Here is a 21,549-nt window from a genome sequence, read left to right on the forward strand (position 1 = left end):
ATGTCCTCCCCTCCCCCCTTCCCCCATGCTCCCCCTCCCTCCCTACCTCCCTTCCTCCCTCCCTTCCCCCATGCTCCCCCCTCCCTACCTCCATTCCACCCCTCTCCCTCTCCACCTTTCCTCCCTTCCCCTTTCTCTCCCCACCCCCTCCCCCCCACCCCCCACCCCACAAAGAGCACAGGATAATCAATCGAAATCGTCCAGCATCAAATTGGGAATCATCGACGGTCGACGAGTCCGCCATTCCTTGCGGCACAGAGAGAGAGGGAGAGGGAGGGGAGAGGAGGAGGGAGAGGGAGAGGGAGAGGGAGAGGGAGAGGGAGAGGGAGAGAGAGAGGGAGAGGAGAGAGGGAGAGGGAGAGAGGGAGAGGGAGAGAGGGAGAGGGAGAGGGATGGAGGGAGAGGGAGAGGGAAAGGGGGAGGAGGGAGAGAGAGGGAGAGGGGGAGAGGGAGAGTGGGAGGAGGAGAGAGGGAGAGGGAGAGGATGAGGGAGAGGGTGAGAAGGAGGGGAGGAGGGGGAGAGGGGGAAGGGCAGGGGGGAGGGAGAGGGAGAGGTGGATAGGGGAAAGGGCAGGGAGAGGGAGACGGAGAGGTAGAGGGGGAGGAGGAGAAAGGATAGGGGGAAGAGGAGGGGGATAGGGAGAGGAGGGAAGGGGAGGGGGAGAGGGGGAGGGAAAGGGGGAAGAGGAAGAGGGAGAGGAAGAGGGGGAGAGGGGAGGGGAGGGGGGAGGTCCGAGGAGACGCCTCGCTGGCTCTCAAAGCTGCAATTACTCGACGGAAAAACTCAAAAATCACATCCAAATGCATTTATTCCCCCGCTGGCCGCCCCTCCCCATCCCCCCCACCTCTACCCCCCCCCCCTCCCCCTTCACCGTCTACCTATACCCCCCACTCCTCACCCCCCCCCCCCCTATCCTTTCGCTCTTCATTGCTTTTCTATTAGTTACTTTCTCTTTTATTCTCCTTTTCTCTCACTGTTACCATTATCACACACACTATATCCGTGTGTGTGTGTGTGTGTGTTTCTGGTGTGTGCGCGTGCGTATGTGTGCGTGTTTGTGTTTATGTGTGTGTGTGTGTGTGTGTGTGTGTGTGTGTGTGTGTGTGTGTGTGTGTGTCTATGTGTGTGTGTGTGTCTATCTGTGTGTGTGTCTATGCGTGTGTGTCTATGCGTGTGTGTGTCTGTGTGTGTGTGTGTCTGTGTGTGTGTGTGTCTGTGTGTGTGTGTGTGTCTGTGTGTGTGTGTGTGTGTGTGTCTGTGTCAGTGTGTGTGTGTGTCTGTGTGTGTGTGTGTGTGTGTGTCAGTGTGTGTGTGTGTGTGTCTGTGTGTGTGTGTGTGTGTGTCTGTGTGTGTGTGGGTGTGTCTGTGTGTGTGTGTGTGTGTGTGTGTGTGTCTGTGTGTGCGTGTCTGTGTGTGTGTGTGTGTGTGTGTGTGTGTGTGTGTGTGTGTGTGTGTGTGTGTGTGTGTGTGTGTGTGTGTGCGTGTGTGTGTCTGTGTGTGTGTGTGTGTCTGTGTGTGTGTGTGTGTGTGTGTGTGTGTGTCTGTGTGTGTGTCTGTGTGTGTGTGTGTCTGTGTGTGTGTGTGTCTGTGTGTGTGTGTCTGTGTCTATGTGTGTCTGTGTGTGTGTGTGTCCGTGTCTATGTGTGTGTCCGTGTCTATGTGTGTGTCCGTGTCTATGTGTGTGTCCGTGTCTATGTGTGTGTCCGTGTCTATGTGTGTGTCCGTGTCTATGTGTGTGTCCGTGTCTATGTGTGTGTCCGTGTCTATGTGTCCATGTGCGTGTACGTGTGTGTCCGTGTCTATGTGTCCATGTGCGTGTACGTGTGTGTCCGTGTCTATGTGTCCATGTGCGTGTACGTGTGTGTCCGTGTCTATGTGTCCATGTGCGTGTCCATGTGCGTGTACGTGTGTGTCCGTGTCTATGTGTGTCCGTGTCTGCGTGTGTCCGTGTCTGTGTGTGTCCGTGTCTGTCTGTGTGCGTCCGTGTCTGTCTGTGTATGTCCGTGTCTGTGTCTGTGTCTATGTGTGTCTGTGTCTATGTGTGTCCGTGTCTATGTGTGTACGTGTACGTGTGTGTCCGTGTCTATGTGTGTCTGTGTGTCTATGTGTCTGTGTCTATGTGTGTCTGTGTGTCTGTGTGTCTATGTGTGTCTGTGTGTCTGTGTCTCTATGTGTGTCTGTGTCTCTATGTGTGTCTGTGTGTCTATGTGTGTCTGTGTCTATGTGTCTATGTGTCTATGTGTGTCTATGTGTCTGTGTGTCTATGTGTGTCTGTGTGTCTATGTGTCCGTGTCTATGTGTGTCTGTGTCTATGTGTGTCCGTGTCTATGTGTGTCCGTGTCTATGTGTGTCCGTGTCTATGTGTGTCCGTGTCTATGTGTGTCCGTGTCTATGTGTGTCCGTGTCTATGTGTGTCCGTGTCTATGTGTGTCCGTGTCTATGTGTGTCCGTGTCTATGTGTGTCCGTGTCTGTGTGTGTCTGTGTCTATGTGTGTCTGTGTCTATGTGTCTGTGTCTGTGTCTATGTGTCTGTGTCTATGTGTGTCTGTGTCTATGTGTGTCTGTGTCTGTGTGTGTCTGTGCCTATGTGTGTCTGTGTCTGTGTGTGTCTGTGTCTATGTGTGTCCGTGTCTATGTGTGTCCGTGTCTATGTGTGTCTGTGTCTATGTGTGTCCGTGTCTATGTGTGTCCGTGTCTATGTGTGTCCGTGTCTATGTGTGTCCGTGTCTATGTGTGTCCGTGTCTATGTGTGTCCGTGTCTATGTGTGTCCGTGTCTATGTGTGTCCGTGTCTATGTGTGTCCGTGTCTATGTGTGTCCGTGTCTATGTGTGTCCGTGTCTATGTGTGTCCGTGTCTATGTGTGTCCGTGTCTATGTGTGTCCGTGTCTATGTGTGTCTGTGTCTATGTGTGTCTGTGTCTATGTGTGTCTGTGTCTATGTGTGTCCGTGTCTATGTGTGTCCGTGTCTATGTGTGTCCGTGTCTATGTGTGTCCGTGTCTATGTGTGTCTGTGTCTATGTGTGTCCGCGTCTATGTGTGTCCGTGTCTATGTGTGTCCGTGTCTATGTGTGTCTGTGTCTATGTGTGTCCGTGTCTATGTGTGTCCGTGTCTGTGTGTGTCCGTGTCTGTGTGTGTCCGTGTCTGTGTGTGTCCGTGTCTGTGTGTGTCTGTGTCTATGTGTGTCTGTGTCTATGTGTGTCTGTGTCTATGTGTGTCCGTGTCTATGTGTGTCCGTGTCTATGTGTGTCCGTGTCTATGTGTGTCCGTGTCTATGTGTGTCTGTGTCTATGTGTGTCCGCGTCTATGTACACCTCACATTTTTGAAGTGAAAAAGCATTAGTCCCGCTAATTGCACGTAATAGACCTGATTAATGCCATATCCCCCCCTATCATTTACGGCCCAATATCGCAAAATGACAAACGGGGCCTCATTTGGGCAGCAGCAGTTCTGTTGTGACACTCGCTGCCTCCGAGGATGAGACTGGTTTGGAGTCGCTGGTATTATCCTGCTGGTGTCTTTTGGGAGGATCTGGTGTCGGGAGGAGTGGCCTGTGTAAGAACGGCATGCAGGGGCAGGAGAAATGTGTGTGTGTGCGTGTGGTGTGTGTGTGTGTGTGTGTGTGTGTGTGTGTGTGTGTGTGTGTGTGTGTGTGTGTGTGTGTGTGTGTGTGTGCGTGCGTGCGTGCGTGTGTGTGTGTGTGTGATATATGCATATATATACACATTTCTGTATATACATGTATACATATATATTCACACACACACACATCTGATTGAAAACAGCTGATCCAAAGTGGTTATCCACGCACATCAATTGACATCACCGTCATCCACCGACACCACGAGACCTATCAGAGCAAAACTGTGGCTTTCCCTTCCATCACAGAAAGGTCACAGCATAATTCTGCAAGTAATTAATCAACGCTGCACACTTTCCCAAAGGCAATTAGCTGGAAGAGATGACAAATATGTCAGCTGCTCGCCGCACGGCAGGTAGAACACGCAGACACTTTTTTCAGATTTCGCAAATCATCAATTCTTGCGTACCCATACAGTCACTTTTTTTTTTCTCTTTTTAATTTCTCTTTCTTTGTAGCTTATACGCTGTGACAAGTAATTAGAACAAATGCCTTTGGAACTGATGTTTTGTTCCTGTAATGAAGAAAACTTCTTGCTGTCTAATTGGAACGTTTTAGAATGTTTTTGTCTTTTTTTCTTCTTTTCCTATGCTTTAGTAACAGGATCTTATCTAATATATAATCTATGTAGCACACACAGATCCGCGTGTGTTAGCATGTGCATGTGTGTGTGCAAACATAGACATACATTTGTATATGTATGGATCTATCTATCTATATACATATATCTATGTATATATACATACATATATGTATATATACATATATATATGAGAGAGAGAGACGGAGAAAGAGACGGACAGACAGAGACATACAAACATTTAAACAAACAAAAAAGCTAGCACAGATAAATAAACACATAGATTTGGAGGAAGAGAGAGAGAGAGAGAGAGAGAGAGAGAGGGAGAGAGAGAATAAACGAGAAACAGAGAGACAAACATTTAAAATTAAAAACAAGCAAACAAACAAAAAGACATAAATACAAAAAGAGAGAGAGAGAGAGAGATGTGTGTGTGTGACAGCAAATGCACCTTTGAGGTTCTCTTTTTCAAATCTTTTTTGGGGGGGAGGAAGTAATACGACATAAAACAAATACCCTTTGATTTTTTCTTTTTCCAAAATTTTTTTTTTTGGGGGGAGGGGGGGATGTAAAACGAGAGAAAACATTTCTTTTCAAACCTTTTATTTAATTTTATTTAATTTTATTTAATTTTATTTTTTTAGGGGGCGAGTAAAAACGAGAGAAAACAACAAAAATCACCCCCTCCCCACCCCACCACCCCCCCAAAAAAAAAAAAAAAAATCCCTCTCTCTTTCCATGTAGTCCGTCAGAAATAAGCAGCGCACTTCACCATCGCAAAAAAAAAAATCCCCCCCCCCCCCAAACAGCGGGATGAAATGGCAGCCTCGGATTTCCCAGCGAATTTTGAACCGGTCGGAATGGAACCGTGAATCCGTCATGAAGTTAACACGACGATATACATTCCAACGATGATGTAATATTTTCTTTTTTCCCTTTTTTTTATGAGGATCAGCGGCAATATTTTCTTTTTTCTTTTTTTTCTTTTTTTTTAAATGAGGATCAGCGGCAATATTTTCTTTTTTTCCTTTTCTCTCTTTTTTTTTTTTTTTTTTTTTTTTTAATGAGGATGGGCGGGTATGTATGAGGTGGTTGTATGTGTGCGGGTGTTGTGTGCGTATGCGGTGCTTGTGTGCGGATTTTATGTGCGTATTTCGAGTGATAGGAAAATCGAGCATGGTTCTAGTAATGTTAATATCATGATTTAGGCAAATGTATGTTAAGCGGCATTTTGGTCTGTATTCACGCAAAATATACTGATCCATAGGCCTACATATGCCAACACGTAATGTTTGAGTGTGTGTGTGTGTGTGTGTGTGTGTGTGTGTGTGTGTGTGTGTGTATGTGTGTGTGTGTGTGTGTGTGTGTGTGTGTGTGTGTGTGTGTGTGTGTGTGTGTGTGTGTGTGTGTGTGTGTGCGCGTGAGTGTGTGTGTGTGTGTGAGTGCGCAAATATACATATATGTAAATACTTATGCACACATGCACATGCACACACACACACACACACACACACACACACACACACACACACACACACACACACATATATATATATATATATATATATATATATATATATATTATATATAGATAGATATAGATAGAGATAGATAGATAGATAGATAGATAGATAGATATAGATAGATATAGATAGATAGATATAGATAGATAGATATATATAGATACATAGATAGATAGATATGAATAATAAATGTATATATATAGATATATAGATAGATATTATAATAATGTGTGAGTGCGTGCATAGGAAGGGAAATAAAGTAGAAAGAGTAAGAAGAGATAGATGACAAAGAGAAAGGGAGAGCAGAAGAAAAATTAAGAAGAGGACGAGGAAGAGGAGGAACATGACAAGAAGAAAGAAGAGAAAGAAGAAAAAGTGAAAGAGGAGAAAAGAAAAGGGAGAAAAAGTAAGAGGCGGGAAATGAGAACGATACGGAGAAGGAAAAGGATTAAATGATCGATAAGAGACAAGGAAAGAGAAGGACGAGGATGATAAAGAGAAGGAGGATAAAGGGGAGGGGAATAAAGAAGAGGAGAAGGAGGAGAATGATAATGATAATGAGGAGGAGGAGGAGGAGGAGGAGGAGGAGCAGGAGGTGGTGGGGGAGGAGGATAAAGAGACGAAGGAGGAGGAATAGATGAAATAACCTTGAAAAAGATAAGGAAAAGAAAGAAGCGGAACAAAATAAAATGGAAGAACAGTAGAAACAGTTGAAAGAAGAAGGATAAAGACAAAGAGGAGAAAGGAAAAGACGACAAAAGACCAGACGCAGAGGAGGCAGAAGCGCCCCCCCCCCCAGGCAGAGGTAACACACGAAACAAACGACTTAATTATCAGCTGACGAGGAGGAGAAACCGGATAATAACGAGCGGCTGATAAAGGAGGCAATTAAGCACAAACGAAAACATATTCGTTACGCAAGACAAAAAACGGTTTCAAGGCCGTTTTAACCCGTTTCCCCGGACGCTGAGCCGCAGGGAGGGGAGGGGGGAGCGAGGGGCGAGGGGGAGGAGGAGGAGGGGGCGAGGGGCGTGGGGCGAGGGGGAGGAGGAAGGAGGGGAGGGGGGAAGGAGGGGGAGGGGTAGGAGGAGGAAGAAGAAAAAGAGATGGGGGAGAGGGAGGGGGAGGAGGAAGGAGGAAGGGGAGGAGGAGGGGGAGCGGGAGGGGGCGAGGGGCGGGGGGGAGGAAGAAGGAGGAAGGAGGAAGGGGAGGAGGAGGGGAGGCGGTGAGATAGGAGGAGGAAGAAGAAAAAGAGATGGAGGAGGAGGAGGAGGAGGAGGAGAGGTGTGTGGGATAAGAGGAGGAGGAGAATAGGAGGGGGAGGAGGAAGAAGAGAAGGAGGAAGGGGGGGGGGGAGACGGAGAAGGAGGAGGAGGAAGAGACGGGAGGCGGGTGGGAGAGGATGAGGAGGAAGAGAAGAAGCAGAAAATAAAGGAGAGTAGGAGGGGAGAAGGAGGAGGACAGAGACAGAGAACAGAGAAACGACAAATAATGAGAAATGAACGAGAGATATAAATCAACGAAAAAAGAAAGAAAAAAAAAAAAAAAAAAAAACTAATACCTAAAATTTCCCCTGATTAATGTAATACGAAAGACGCCCGTTTTTTTTGTTTTTTTTTTCCATCAGCAAAGGCGGTATTAGGGACGTCTCGCTCGCGAAACAAACGGCCAATTTTCCTTCCTTTGTTTCGCGAGATAAAAAGCGAAGTCCATTGGAATATCTGAGCTCGTGCGTTCGTTCAACTTGACAAGACGTTCAGGGAAGACACGAACAATGCAACCTGAGGGCGGGTTCAGGAAGAAAGGAGTTTTATCCGGACGAATATTCATATAAACGAACATACAAATACAAAAGAATCCATCCATCCATCCATATATCCATCCTTTCATCCACCCATCCATATATCCATCGATCCATCCATATATCCATCCATCCATCCATCTATATATCCATCCACCCATCCATATATTCATCCATCCGTCTATATATCCATCCATATATCCATCGATCCATCCATCCATCTATATATCCATCCATCTATATATCCATCCACCCATCCATCTATATATCCATCCACCCATCCATCTATATATCCATCAATCCACCCATCCATCTATATATCCATCAATCCACCCATCCATCTATATATCCATCCATCCATCTATATATCCATCCACCCATCCATCTATATATCCATCCATCCCTTCATCCAACCATCTATATATCCATCCATCCATCCATCTATATATCCATCCACCCATCCATATATTCATCCATCCGTCTATATATCCATCCATATATCCATCGATCCATCCATATATCCATCGATCCATCCATATATCCATCGATCCATCCATATATCCATCGATCCATCCATATATCCATCGATCCATCCATATATCCATCCACCCATCCATCTATATATCCATCCACCCATCCATCTATATATCCATCCATCCCTTCATCCAACCATCTATATATCCATCCATCTATATATCCATCCACCTATCCATCTATATATCCATCCACCCATCCATCTATATATCCATCCATCCCTTCATCCAACCATCTATATATCCATCCATCTATATATCCATCCACCTATCCATCTATATATCCATCCCTTCATCCATCTATATATCCATCAATCCATCCATCCATCTATATATCCATCCATCAATCCATCTATATATCCATCCCTTCATCCAACCATCTATATATCCATCTATATATCCATCCATCTATCCATCTAAACGTATTGAACGTATGTGAAACGCATTGTATTGTCTAACGTATTTGTATTGTATTGTCGAACGAAAGACTAACGTATTGAACGTATTGAACGTCTGTGAAACGTACTAAACGTATGCCTAAAGAGTCCTCGACGCATGGCAACTTATGCCCTGCGTATTGATAGATTCATATAAAAAGGCTGGGATTGCGTGATCTCGTGCAATTGGCAGTTCACTTTGTTCAAGACAATAGAAGAAGGAGAAGGAAGAAGGGGGAGGAGGAGAAGGAGGAGGAGGAGGAGGAGGAGAAGGAGGAGGAGGAGGAGGAGAAGGAGGAGGAGAAGGAGGAGGAGAAGGAGGAGGAGAAGGAGGAGAAGGAGGAGAAGGAGGAGGAGGAGGAGGAGGAGGAGGAGGAGGAGGAGGAGGAGGAGGAGAAGAAGAAGAAGAAGAAGAAGAAGGAAAACGAGATGATGATGATGATGATGAAGAAGGAGGAGGAGGAGGAGGAGGAGAAGGAAAAGAAGAGGGAAAATGAGAAGAACAAGGAGAAGGAAAATGAGAAGAAGAAGGAGGAGGAGGAAAAGGAGAAGAAGAAGGAGAAGACGTGAACCCTGGGTGGAGCCATGGATTGGAAGGCGACGTCAGTTTATATGTATGACCAGCTTATATACGGACGTTATCTATAAGCTGTGTTTATATATACGGACGTTATCTATAAGCTGTGTTTACGCCACGCACATACGTTCGGCATACGCTCGCATACATTGCTCATACACCTGTATACGCTAGACTGACGCTGAAATCAGATGACATACGCTCGCATATGTTACTCCTACGGTCGTATACGCTATTCATACGACAGTTTATCGGTACACATACGCTATTCATACGACAGTTTATCGGTACACATACGCTATTCATACGACAGTTTATCGGTACACATACGCTATTCATACGACAGTTTATCGGTACACATACGCTATTCATACGACAGTTTATCGGTACACATACGCTATTCATACGACAGTTTATCGGTACACATACGCTATTCATACGACAGTTTATCGGTACACATACGCTATTCATACGACAGTTTATCGGTACACATACGCTATTCATACGCCAGTTTATCGCCACATATACGCTATTCATACGCCAGTTTATCGCCACATATACGCTATTCATACGCCAGTTTATCGCCACATATACGCTATTCATACGCCAGTTTATCGCCACATATACGCTATTCATACGCCAGTTTATCGCCACATATACGCTATTCATACGCCACTCATACGTTCTTCAAAGACATATAATCGAAAATTTCCGTTGATACGCTGAAAAGTTGTGCGTATTTGAAAAATGCGATTCCTTGTACTTTAGTCTCATACGCTGTGGTATGACAACCTCTTAATTATCAATCTATCTGTCTATCTTAATATCTTACCAGATAAAAGAAAGAAGTGGTATAACAGTACAATAGCATGATTGTTCTATAGCGCAATACCCTTTCCTCTTCTCCCTTCCCCTTCCACCGCGGAGTGCGCATGCGTGACTTCCGAGAAATCATTTCTTTTTGATACGTCGTCTTATTTGTGACAAAATTACAAAACTTTCGTCTCTGAAAAACTTTTGTCTGTTAGAAGTTCTCTCTCTCTCTCTCTCTCTGCCTCTCTGTTTCTCTCTCTCTCTCTCTCTGCTTCTGTTTCTCTCTCTCTCTCTCTCTCTGTTTCTCCCTCTCTCTCCCTCTCTCTCTCTCTCTCTCTCTGTTTCTCCCTCTCTCTCTCTGTTTTTCCCTCTCCCTCTCTCTGTTTCTCCCTCTCTCTGTTTCTCCCTCTCTCTGTTTCTCCCTCTCTCTCTCTCTCTCTGCCTCTCTGTTTCTCTCTCTCTCTCTTTCTGCTTCTCTGTTTCTGTTTCTGTTTCTCTCTCTCCGAAAGAGGCGACATCTCTTGACATTACACATGAAATATGTCTGAAAGAGAGGAGCGAAGACACTGGTCGTCAAGAGTAATTCATATAAATTCCAATAATGATAGTTAAGCTGTGGTATCGTGGTCGTCCTAGAGGTTTTATTTTCATCAAAGTTGGATTTCCGAAGAGAGAAGTGGTTGCTCGTAAATTTTCTTCGGGCGAATAGTGGAACATTTAATCTACTTAATAAAGAAAGAAAGATTTGTTTTTCTTCGTCAGTGCGTATTCCAAAAATTAAAAGTGATTCGTAGTCATATTTCTATCTATATCTGTCTATTTATCTATCGGTACGTTAGAAGTACTTGTGATTTTGATATTAAACCGAAAACGATAATCACATCTCTCACTTTGTATATATTTTTCATTCTCATTCAAACCTTTTCTACATTCATCATGAAGATCTAGAACCAGTATTATATTTAACCAATAATGCCATCATCATCGACAGATTATTTATGCAATAATAAATATCTCCGTTCGTATCCAAATAAGAAAAAGAAAAGTGATAAAACACACAGAAGGGAAATCACGCCATTCTGTCTTAAAAGAAGGAGGAGGAGGAAGAAAAGACGTGGGAATAAGAATGAAAACGAGATCTGTCCTTATCGCTTTATTCCCCCTCACAGGAATTCGCTGGACGTGAAAATCGAAAGATTCCTTCGACACAAATGTTCCAAAAAAGTTCCCTCGCGCCGTCGACAAGCCACCTGCGTATGGAACTGCCACAAAAGGGGGGGAAGGGAGAGGAGGAGGAGAAGGAGGAGAAAATAGTGCAAAATTGACCCCCATTTTCCCTCAATTTAGGAATCCCTCTCCTTCTCCCTTTTCTCCTACTCCCTTTTCCTCTTCCTTCGGTGGAATTGCGAAGCCAGAGCATCCACCGAGGCGTCGAAAGTGTCCCCGCCGGAGGATGGGGCGGCAGGAGGCGAGGAGGACCTTGAGAGCAGTGAAGGACGTCCCTCGGAAGGCGGGAACGAGACGCATCGGGCTGACTCGGTGGCGGAATTCCCAGCTGAAGTTAATGCCACATCTTTTTTAAAGGACATATGAGGTGCAGGAGGTAATACCACTATTTTTCTTTTCTTTTTTTTTCATTTTCTTTCTTTCTTTTTTTTAAGGACATATGAAGTGCAGGTGTTAATACCCCCTTTTCTTTCTTTTTTGAAGGACATGTGGGTGCAGGAATTAATACCATTTTTTTTTCTTTCTTTTTTGAAGGACATATGAAGTGCAGGAGTTAATGCCACACTCTTTATTTTCATTCTTGAGGGACACATGAAGGGCTTTACGCCGGGAAGTTAGAGGTACTCAGGGTCTGGAAAAATCGCTGGAGTGTAAAGTTTCATCGATTCATCGTCTTACGAATCGGTATCAGACAAAAGAAAGAGACGAAACCTTGAAGAAAAGAGTCGGTTCAAAGCCATCCGTTTCACTTGCTTAAAAGGAGCCACGAGGCACGGAGGAAACAAACCTCTCCCTATTTTCATAAACCGCCGAAAGCCTCGCGCATTCGCACGGATGCACACACGCGCTAACAATAATATCCGCGCGCACAAAGAAGACTCGACTTTGGGAGCGCGAATGCCTCCTTTCCCCTCTGTTTTTCCCCTCGGAGGATCAAAGGGACGCGTCGTCAGCCGTCAGCGTCCTCGTCTTGATCAACAAGCGCCGATTCTAATGCGCCGTTTGTCTCGGGCTCGTCTTTGGCTCCGGGGTTTGGAGGAGGTATCGAGCGAGGGAGGTTCCGGGGACGACCCCTGGCTCCGGCGGCCTCGCTTCGTCCCCGCGTCCTCATTTGCCTTCGTCCTCGCTGGCCTCCGTCCACGCGTCCTCGCTTCGTTTGGCTTCGTCCTCGCGTCCCCTCTTCGTTTGGCTTCGTCCTCATTTGGCTTTGTTCTCGCTTCGTTTGACTTCGTCCTCGCTTCTTTTGGCTTCGTCGTCGCTGGGTTTCCTCCTCGCGTCCTCGCTTCGTTTAACTTCGTCCTCGTTTGGCTTCGTCTGGCTTCGCGTCCTCACCGGCCACCGTCCGAGGGAGATCGGGAGATCGATGAGGCCGGCGGCGCCTGCTTCGAGATCCGGCGCTCGTCACCTCCGCATGAAAGCAATTCCGCTAATGGTAAGTGCCCGGTGTCGGACGGCGCGGCGGGGCGGGGAGGGCGGGGAGGGCGGCGGGGGTGGAGTGGCGGGCGTGAGGCCGTGAGGAGGTGCTTGGGGAGTGAGTGAGCGGGGAGATAAGGGCGCGGGAGGGAGGCGGGCGAGGGGAGAGGTAACGACCGAGGGAGATGAGAATGGAAGGCGTAAAGGCAGGACGACGACCATAAACATCCGTATGAATTCATGTGTATGCATGTGTGCGTATACACACACCCACAATCATCTGTATTTTTTTCTCTCTTTATACATACTCACACACACACGCACACACACAAATTATATATATATATATATATATATATATATATATATATATATATATATATATATATATATATATATATATATATATATATATATATATATATATATATATATATATATATATATATATATATATATATATATATATATAATTTGTGTGTGTGTGTGTGTGTGTGTTTTCTCTCTTCTCTCTCTCTCTCCTCCCCTTCCTCTCTCTCTCTCTCTCTGTCTCTCTCTCTCTCTCTCTCTCTCTCTCTCTCTCTCTCTCTCTCTCTCTCTCTCTCTCTCTCTCTCTCTCTCTCTCACTCGTTTATCAGATTAGTCGCATTCGTCCTCGCCCTCAGGTGCGTCTCCTCCTTTCCTCAAAGACCCGTTGGTTCAGGATTGGTGTTCACGTGTTCCCGTTCGCGTTCGAGTCAATACTGTATATGTAGGTGTGTATACGCTGTATAATATATTGATGTCTACGTATATGCTGATATGCATATATGTATGTATGTATGTATGTATGTATGTATGTATGTATGTATGTATGTATGTATGTATATATATATATATATATATATATATATATATATATATATATATATATATATATATATATATATATACATACACCAATCCTGAACCAACGGGTCTTTGAGGAAAGGAGACGCACCTGAGGACGAGGACGAATGCGACTAATCTGATAAACGAGTGAGAGAGAGAGATAGAGAGAGAGAAAGAGAGAGAGGGGAAGGGGAGGAGGGAGAGGAGAGAGGAGAGGAGAGGAGAGGAGAGGAGAGAGAGGAGACGAGAGAGAGAAGTAGAGAGAGAGAGAGAGAGAGAGAGAGAGAGAAAGAGAGAGAGAGAGAGAGAGAGAGAGAGAGAGAGGAGCGAGAGAGACAAGAGACAAGAGAGAGACAGACAGACAGAGGAGCGAGAGCAGGACCCGAGAGGACGAGGAAGGGGGCGAGGAGAGGAGGGAGGATGTGTGAGAGTAATAAAGGGGTACAGCCAAGTAGCGAGTGCAGGAGGGACCCGTCCAGCGGAGGGAAGCCACGTGTGATGGGCCCTCCACCCCCTCCCTCTACAGTTTCTCTTCCTCCTCTTCCTTCTCCTTCAGAGGAAAACCCCATCGCTCTTCCTCCCGCAGCTTCAGGAGCACCTTCGCTAACCCCTAGCCTCCTGCAGGGTGGATATGGGCGCCTTCTCCCTCCCTCCCTCCTTCCCTCCATCTCCCTCCCTCCTTCCTTCCCTCTCCCTATCTTCCTCCTTCCTTCCCTCTCTCCATCTCCCTTCCTCCCTCCCTCTCCCATTTCCCTTCCTCCCTCCCTCTCCATTTCCCTATCTCCCTCTCCATCTCCCTCCCCCCCTCCCTCCCTCTCCATCTCCCTCCCTCCTCCCTCCAATCTCCCTCTCCATCGCCCTCCCTCCCTCCATCCATCCATCTCCCTCCCTCCCTCTCCATCTCCCTACCTCCCTCCCCTCTCCCTCTCCCTCTCCCTCTCTCCATCTCCCTCCTTCCCTCCCTCCATCGTCCTCTCCATCTCCCTCCCTCCCTCCCTCCCTCTCCCTCTCCCTCCCTGGCAAGAGTGCGAGCGAGGGCGGGCGGGCGGGAGCTCCGTGGCCAGTGCCTTCTCTGGCAACATCACTTTAGGGCCGTTGCTGCCAATATAAGGGACAAGCGGAACGCGCCCGACTCCGCAAGGGTAAACAAACACTTGCCAATATTTGCATGGCACTTAGGACTGCTCTCTCTCTCTCTCTCTTTTTTCTCTTTCTCTGTCTGTCTCTCTCTGCTCTCTTTCTCTCTCTCTCTCTCTCTATCTATATCTCTCTCTATCTATCTATATCTCGCTCTCTCTATCTATATATATCTCGCTCTCTCTATCTATATATATCTCGCTCTATCTATATATATATATCTCGCTCTATCTATATATATATATATCTCGCTCTATCTATATATATATCTCGCTCTATCTATATATATATCTCGCTCTATCTATATATATATCTCGATCTATATATATATATATATCTCGCTCTATCTATTTATATCTCTCTCTATCTATCTATATATCTCTATCTATCTATATATCTCTATCTATCTATATATCTCTATCTATCTATATATATATCTCTCTCTATCTATATCTCTCTCTCTCTTTTCTCTTTCCTCTCTCTCTCTCTCTCTCTCTATCTCTCCTTTCTCTCTCTCTCTGCTCTCTCTATCTCTCCTTTCTCTCTCTCTCTGTCCCTCTCTTTCCATTCTCTCTCTCTCTCTCTTCGGTGTTATCGTGTTGTTCTTTCCGTCATTTAGTCTTTAGATGAAAAAATAATAAGGAAGAAAGAAAAGAAAAGAAAAAAAGAAGAAAAAGAAAAGAAAAAATAATAAGAAAGATAAAGAAAAGAAAAGAAAAAAAGAAGGAAAAGAAAAGTTATTGTTTTCAATATCTGAACCTTCACAAGCTCGTCAACCTCGCCTCTGACCAGACAACTCTCGAAGCTTTTTATTTATTCATTCTTTCTTCATTCTCTCGAAACTTTTATTCCTTCTTTCCTTCTCTTGTTCACTCATTCACTCCTTCATTCGAGGCTTCCACTCATTCATTCTCTCTCTCTCTCTCGAAGCTTTCACTCATTCTTTCCTTCTCTTGTTCACTCATTCATTCATTCTCTCGAAGATTTCCCTTCTCTTATTCATTCATTCTCTCTCTCTCTCTCGAAGCTTTCATCTATTCATTCTCTCGAAACCTTCACTTATTCATTCATTCATTCATTCTCTCTTCACTCATTCATTCTTTCTCTCGCTCTCGAAGCTTTTCCTTCTCTCACTCATTCTTTCCTTCTTTCGAAGCTTTCATCTATCCATTCATTCTCTCGAGCTTTTCATTCATTCATTCCGCTGTATCACATACCAGTCGCAGCCAGCATACCGCATATGAGGGACGACATAGCCTCTCTCACACTCACACTCAGCCTCTCTCACACTCACACTCAGCCTCTCTCACACTCTTCTTCTCAACCACATGGCCTTTGCAGCATGAAGGGGGCGAAGAGGCCACATGACAGCGGCCACGGTCAACGGACACTTGGGTTCCGCTTGCTTGGCACACTCGAGCGAAGTGTACAAATATAAGGTGTCTTAATGGTAGGGCGAGGGAAGCCACAAATAGGATTATTCGTATGTTATCTTTCTTTCTCTTCCTTTTTTTCTTTTTCTTTCTCTATCTAGCTCCCTTTCTCTTTCTTTTTCTCCCTCTTTCAATTTCCTTTTTCTCCATCTCTTCTCTCTTTCTCTCTCCCCCCCCCCCCTCTCTCTCTCTATCGTTCTCTTTTCTTTCTTTCTTTCTCGCTCTCTCTCTCTCTCCTTCTCCTTCTCTCTCTCTCCCTCTCCCCCTCCCCCCCCTCTCTTTCTCTTCCCTCCGTCGTCCTAATTACTCCGTTACTTCTTCCCTTACCTGCTCAGCATGAATCCTTCGCTGAGCCTCAGGACTGTCAAGTCATTCTCGTGCGTGTAACCCTATTCGTTCATATTACGTAAAAAAAGGATGTGATAAAGTGGTAAAAGAATGATAATGACACTACAGATAATGATAGTATTAGAAAGAACAACACTGCTGGTGATAACGAGGAGGGAGGGAGGGGGAGAGGGTGGGGGAGAAGGAGAGGGAAGAGGAGGAGAGGGAGGAGGAGGAGGAGTGGGAAGAGGAGAAGGAGAGGGAAGGGGAGGAGAGGGAAGGGGAGAAGGAGAGGGAAGAGGAGGGGGAGAGGGAAGGGGAGAGGGAGAGGGTGGGGGAGAAGGAGAGGGAAGAGGAGAAGGAGAGGGAAGGGGAGAAAGAAGGGGAGGAGAGGGAAGAGGAGGAGGAGAGGGAAGAGGAGAAGGAGAGGGAAGGGGAGAAGGAGAGGGAAGAGGAGAAGGAGAGGGAAGAGGAGAAGGAGAGGGAAGAGGAGAAGGAGAGAGAAGAGGAGGAGAAGGAAAGGGAAGGGGAGAAGGAGAGAGAAGAGGAGGAGAGGGAAGAGGAGGAGGAGAAGGAGAGAGATGGGGAGAAGGAGAGAGATGGGGAGAAGGATAAGGAGAGAGATGGGGAGAAGGATAAGGAGAGAGATGGGGAGAAGGATAAGGAGAGAGATGGGGAGAAGGATAAGGAGAAAGATGGGGAGAAGGAGAAGGAGAAGGAGATAGAGATAGAGATTAGAGATTAGAGATTAGACAGAGATTAGAGATTAGAGATAGAGATAGAGATAGAGATAGATAGACAGAGAGAACGAACGAGCGAAGGAGAAAGAGAGAGAAAGAGAAAGAGAAAAAATCATGAGCAAGAGAAAGAGAGGACGAGAGAAACCTCATGTTCCCAGCGCGAAAGGTTAAAGTGTATGTTTATTTGAGTGCTTAGTGAGCTTAATGGAAATCCGCCCGGCAGTATCCCGCGCCGTTAGTCGGGCCCATCCAGAGATATTCCGCTTGTGTGTGGTGTGTGAAGCGAGCCAGAGAACGAACTCTCTCTCTCTCTCTTCCTTTCTCTCTTTCTTTTCTTTTTTTTTCTTTCTTTTTCTCTCTCTCTTTCTTTCCTTCCTCCCTCTCTCTCCCTCATTCCTTTTTTTCTCTCTCTTTCCTTCCTCTCTCTGTCTCTCACTCTCTTTCCTTCCTCTCTCTCTCTCTCTCTCTATTCCTTTTTTTCTCTCTCCCTTTCTTTCTTTTGTTTTTTTTTCTCTCTATCTTTCCTTCCTCCGCCCCTCTCTCTCCCTCACTCCCTTTCCTTCCTCTCTCTCTCTCTCTCTCTCACTCTCTTTCTCTCTCTTCCTTTTTTTCTCTCCGTCTTCATTTCTTCTTGATTTTAAGTAAAGTTTAGTACTTTATTTCATGGAAAATACCTTTTGTAGAATTACAATGAATAGTGGTACACATTGACCCGATTTCAAGTTTATAATTGAGTTACTTAACCTTACAATGATATTTATTTTTAATTTTGTTTTATCTATCTTTTATTATTATTATTATCATTATTACTATTATCATCATCATCATTATTATTATTAACATTATTATTATTCATTTCCTTTTTTTTTTTTTCGATGGAGTGAATTTATCAAATCAATCTCGCGTAGTCTAAGAACTTTTACTTTATGTAGTCCCATTTAACCTAGTCTGCATCTAGTCTCGATCAATCAAACTAAATAGTCTAAATAATTAAATAACCTAAACAGCACAGACAACCTAGAATATATTTGTATGAACATCCATTAAAAAAAAATCCTAAGTAAGTAAGAGTAAAAAAAAAATCTTTTATCAACGCGTCATAGAACATTGTCATAGAGCTTTAAGTAATCAAGGAAAGTGTTCTCTCTTTCTCCCCCACCACCACCCCCTTCCCCTTACATCCTTTCGTCTCTTTCTCTCTGTATTTAAGAAGCTTTTTCTAAGGATTAAGCTTTATATTCATAATGAGTGTGTTCGTGCTAGTGTGTGTGGCGAGGGTTTGTCATCATTTATCACTACGGCTTCATTTTAGTCACTGGGTGCCATCATAATATTTTTTCTTTTTTTTGGGGGGGAGCTAGAGAGAGCGATAATATATGTGTGTATAATATATATATGTGTGTGTGTGTGTGTGTGTGTGTGTGTGTGTGTGTGTGTGTGTGTGTGTGTGTGTGTGTGTGTGTGTGTGTGTCTGTGTGTGTGAGTGTGTGTCTGTGTGTGTGTGTCTGTGTGTGTGAGTGTGTGTCTGTGTGTGTGAGTGTTTGTGTCTGTGTGTGTGCGTGTGTGTGTATCTGTGTGTGTGCGTGTGTGTGTATCTGTGTGTGCGTGTGTGTTCATGTGTGTGTATCTGTGTGTGCGTGTGTGTATCTGTGTGTGTGCGTGTGTGTGTCTGTGTGCGTGTGTGTGCGTGTGTGTATGTGTGTGTGTATGTGTGTGTGTATGTGTGTGTGTCTGTGTGCGTGTGTGTGCGTGTGTGTGTGCGTGTGTGTGTATGTGTGTGTGTGTGTGTGTGTGTGTGTGTGTCGAGACCGTTATTTATTCAACATTTAAAAGATTAGTTGGTTCTAATTTATAAAGACATATGGATTCCACTGAAATGCTTTACATATTTTTAAATTTCTAAAGGCATATCAATAAGCAAAATATAGTGTGTATATTATGATAATCATTTATAAATAATTTGTTGAAATGTTAACAATTCATTTGGGGAAAGCAATAAATTCTTCATTTCAGTGTTGGTATAAAAAGTCGTGTTTTACCGTGATATTATATATTATAATAATGTATAATAAATAGATTCACATAATGGAATCCCTGTGTACTGAATTGTGATAGTTCCGATGGCGGTTTGCTCTCCTCCCGTACACAGAGAGAAGAAAAAGTTGAGAAAATGCGGGGGAACAACACGCCATAATGCTTTGTTCCCAGGAAATATTTAAGAAGTTATTTATTTAGTTATTTTAATGGCCTGGGGATACCGCAACAGAATCAGTCATAGGTGACAGTTCCGACAGTATCAATAAAGATATTGCGAGAGCTATTATGTATTAAAGTGAAGGATAAGAGTATAACTATGAAGAATAAAAGAAAAGGTAACAATTCATTTACGTCCAAGTAAAATCATGGAAAGATACTGGTAGAATGGGTGTGAGGGTCTCAATTCCTTCTCACATATATTTCTATTTTGTTTATGTTAATAATTATTGGTATAAATATAATTAGTAGGCAAATTGAAGAGGAGAAAAAAGGAGAAAGAGTGTGAGAGAAAGAGAGAGAGAGAGAGGAGAAAGTGAGAGAGGGGAGAAATTAAACTCAATATCATGCTGTCAAGAAAGAAAAACAAACATCAATCAATAATCCATACAACCTCTTTTGGATAACATACCAGATCCGTATTATCAAACAAACAAACAAACATTCTACTGAATAACATAACCGATAGCAACATCCCTTCTACCCCCCCCTATCTCCCCCCATTGCTTTAATTGGCGATTGGCTAAGCTGCTCAGTGTTGCCAATCCAAGAATCGGATGCGGGGGGACGTTGGCAACCCTTCATCATTAAAGATTGTACGACATAAAATATCTACTTATTTTACCAATTTTCTAGAGGGATCACACACACGCGCGCACACAGACACACACATACATACATACATATATATATATATATATATATATATATATATATATATATATATACATACATACACACCCACACGCACGCACACATACATATACACACACAAACACACACACAGACACACACACACAAACACACACAGACACACAAACACACACAAACACACACAGACACACACACACACACACACACACACACACACACACACACACACACACACACATACACGCACACACACACACACACACATATATACATATATATATTTTTTTTTTTTTTTTTTTGGGGGGGGGGTAATGGATAAAAAAAAAAAAATTATCCCCGGCAAACAAGGAATCGCTTCAACCCTCAAAACATCGCAACGAAGGGTACCGTACGCGTGGGTTGTATCGAATCACGGCATTTTGAGGATTAGCGATTCATACATGGAAATCCCTCCCTGATCATATTATCCTCGAGGAGTAGATCATATTTTGATGGAAAGATTACCATATTAATCGAGACAGATTTACCTGTGATTGGCGGAAATGTGGTGAAGCGAAGGAGGAGATAGATGTTAAGGAGGAGGAGGCAGAAGAGGAGGAGGAGGAAGAAGAAGAAAAAAAAGGAGGGAAAGAGAAGGAGACGACGGAGATGATGAAGGAGGAGGAGGAGGCGGTAGATGTTATGGAGGAGGAGGAGGCAGAAGAGGAGGAGAAGAAGGAGAAGAAAATAAGGAGAGAAAGAGAAGGAGACGACGGAGATGATGAAGGAGGAGGAGGAGGAGGTAGATGTTAAGGAGAAGGAGGCAGAAGAGGAAGAGAAGGAGAAGTGGAAGAAGATGAAGAAGAAGGAAGAGCAGGAGCAGCAGCAGCAGTAGTAGTTTTAGAAGAAGTAATAGTAGAAGTAGTAGTAATAACAATAGTAGCAGCAAAAACAGCAACAGCAGCAGTAGTAGTAGTAGTGATAGTAATAATAGTGGTAGTAGTAATACTACTAGTTGGAAGAGGAGGAGGAAGAGAGGAAAGAGCATGGAGAGGAAAAGGAAGGTGAGGAGGAAAAGAAGAAAGAGGAGGAGGAGGGGGGGGGAGGGGGAGTGGGATGTGGAGGAGGAGGAAGAGAAGAAAGAGTATGATGAGAAAAAGAAAGAAAAGAAGAAAAAGGAGGAGGAGGAGGGGAAGGGGGAGTGAAAGGTGGAGGAAGAAGAGAAGAAAGAGTATGAAGAGAAAAAGAAAGAAGAGAAGAAAAAGGAGGAAGGGGAGGGGGAAGAGAGGGAGGCTGAGGGAGAGGTGGAGGTGGAGGTCGTATCTGACTGCGCCGTTCGCTCCATCACCAAGCTGACAGATCGCATGAGTGCAGCGAGATTACGTGTTTGTGAAATATGACGCTTCCATTAGTCACTCACTGCCAATTAAATGACAAATGACCATAATGGCCTCCTGCTGCCAGGTTCTTGCCTGCTGCGTGCGTCTTCCCTCCCCCCCCCCCCCTCCCTCGCTCTTGCTGTCTTTCTGTGTCTGTTTCCTTTTTTTCAGTTTGTCTGTCTTTGTCTTTGTCTAACAATCCTGCTGACCCAAGTTGCTAGTGGATAGTAAA

The sequence above is a fragment of the Penaeus vannamei genome, chromosome 9 (assembly GCF_042767895.1).
Source record: "Penaeus vannamei isolate JL-2024 chromosome 9, ASM4276789v1, whole genome shotgun sequence".
Classification (NCBI taxonomy): Eukaryota; Metazoa; Arthropoda; class Malacostraca; order Decapoda; family Penaeidae; genus Penaeus; species Penaeus vannamei.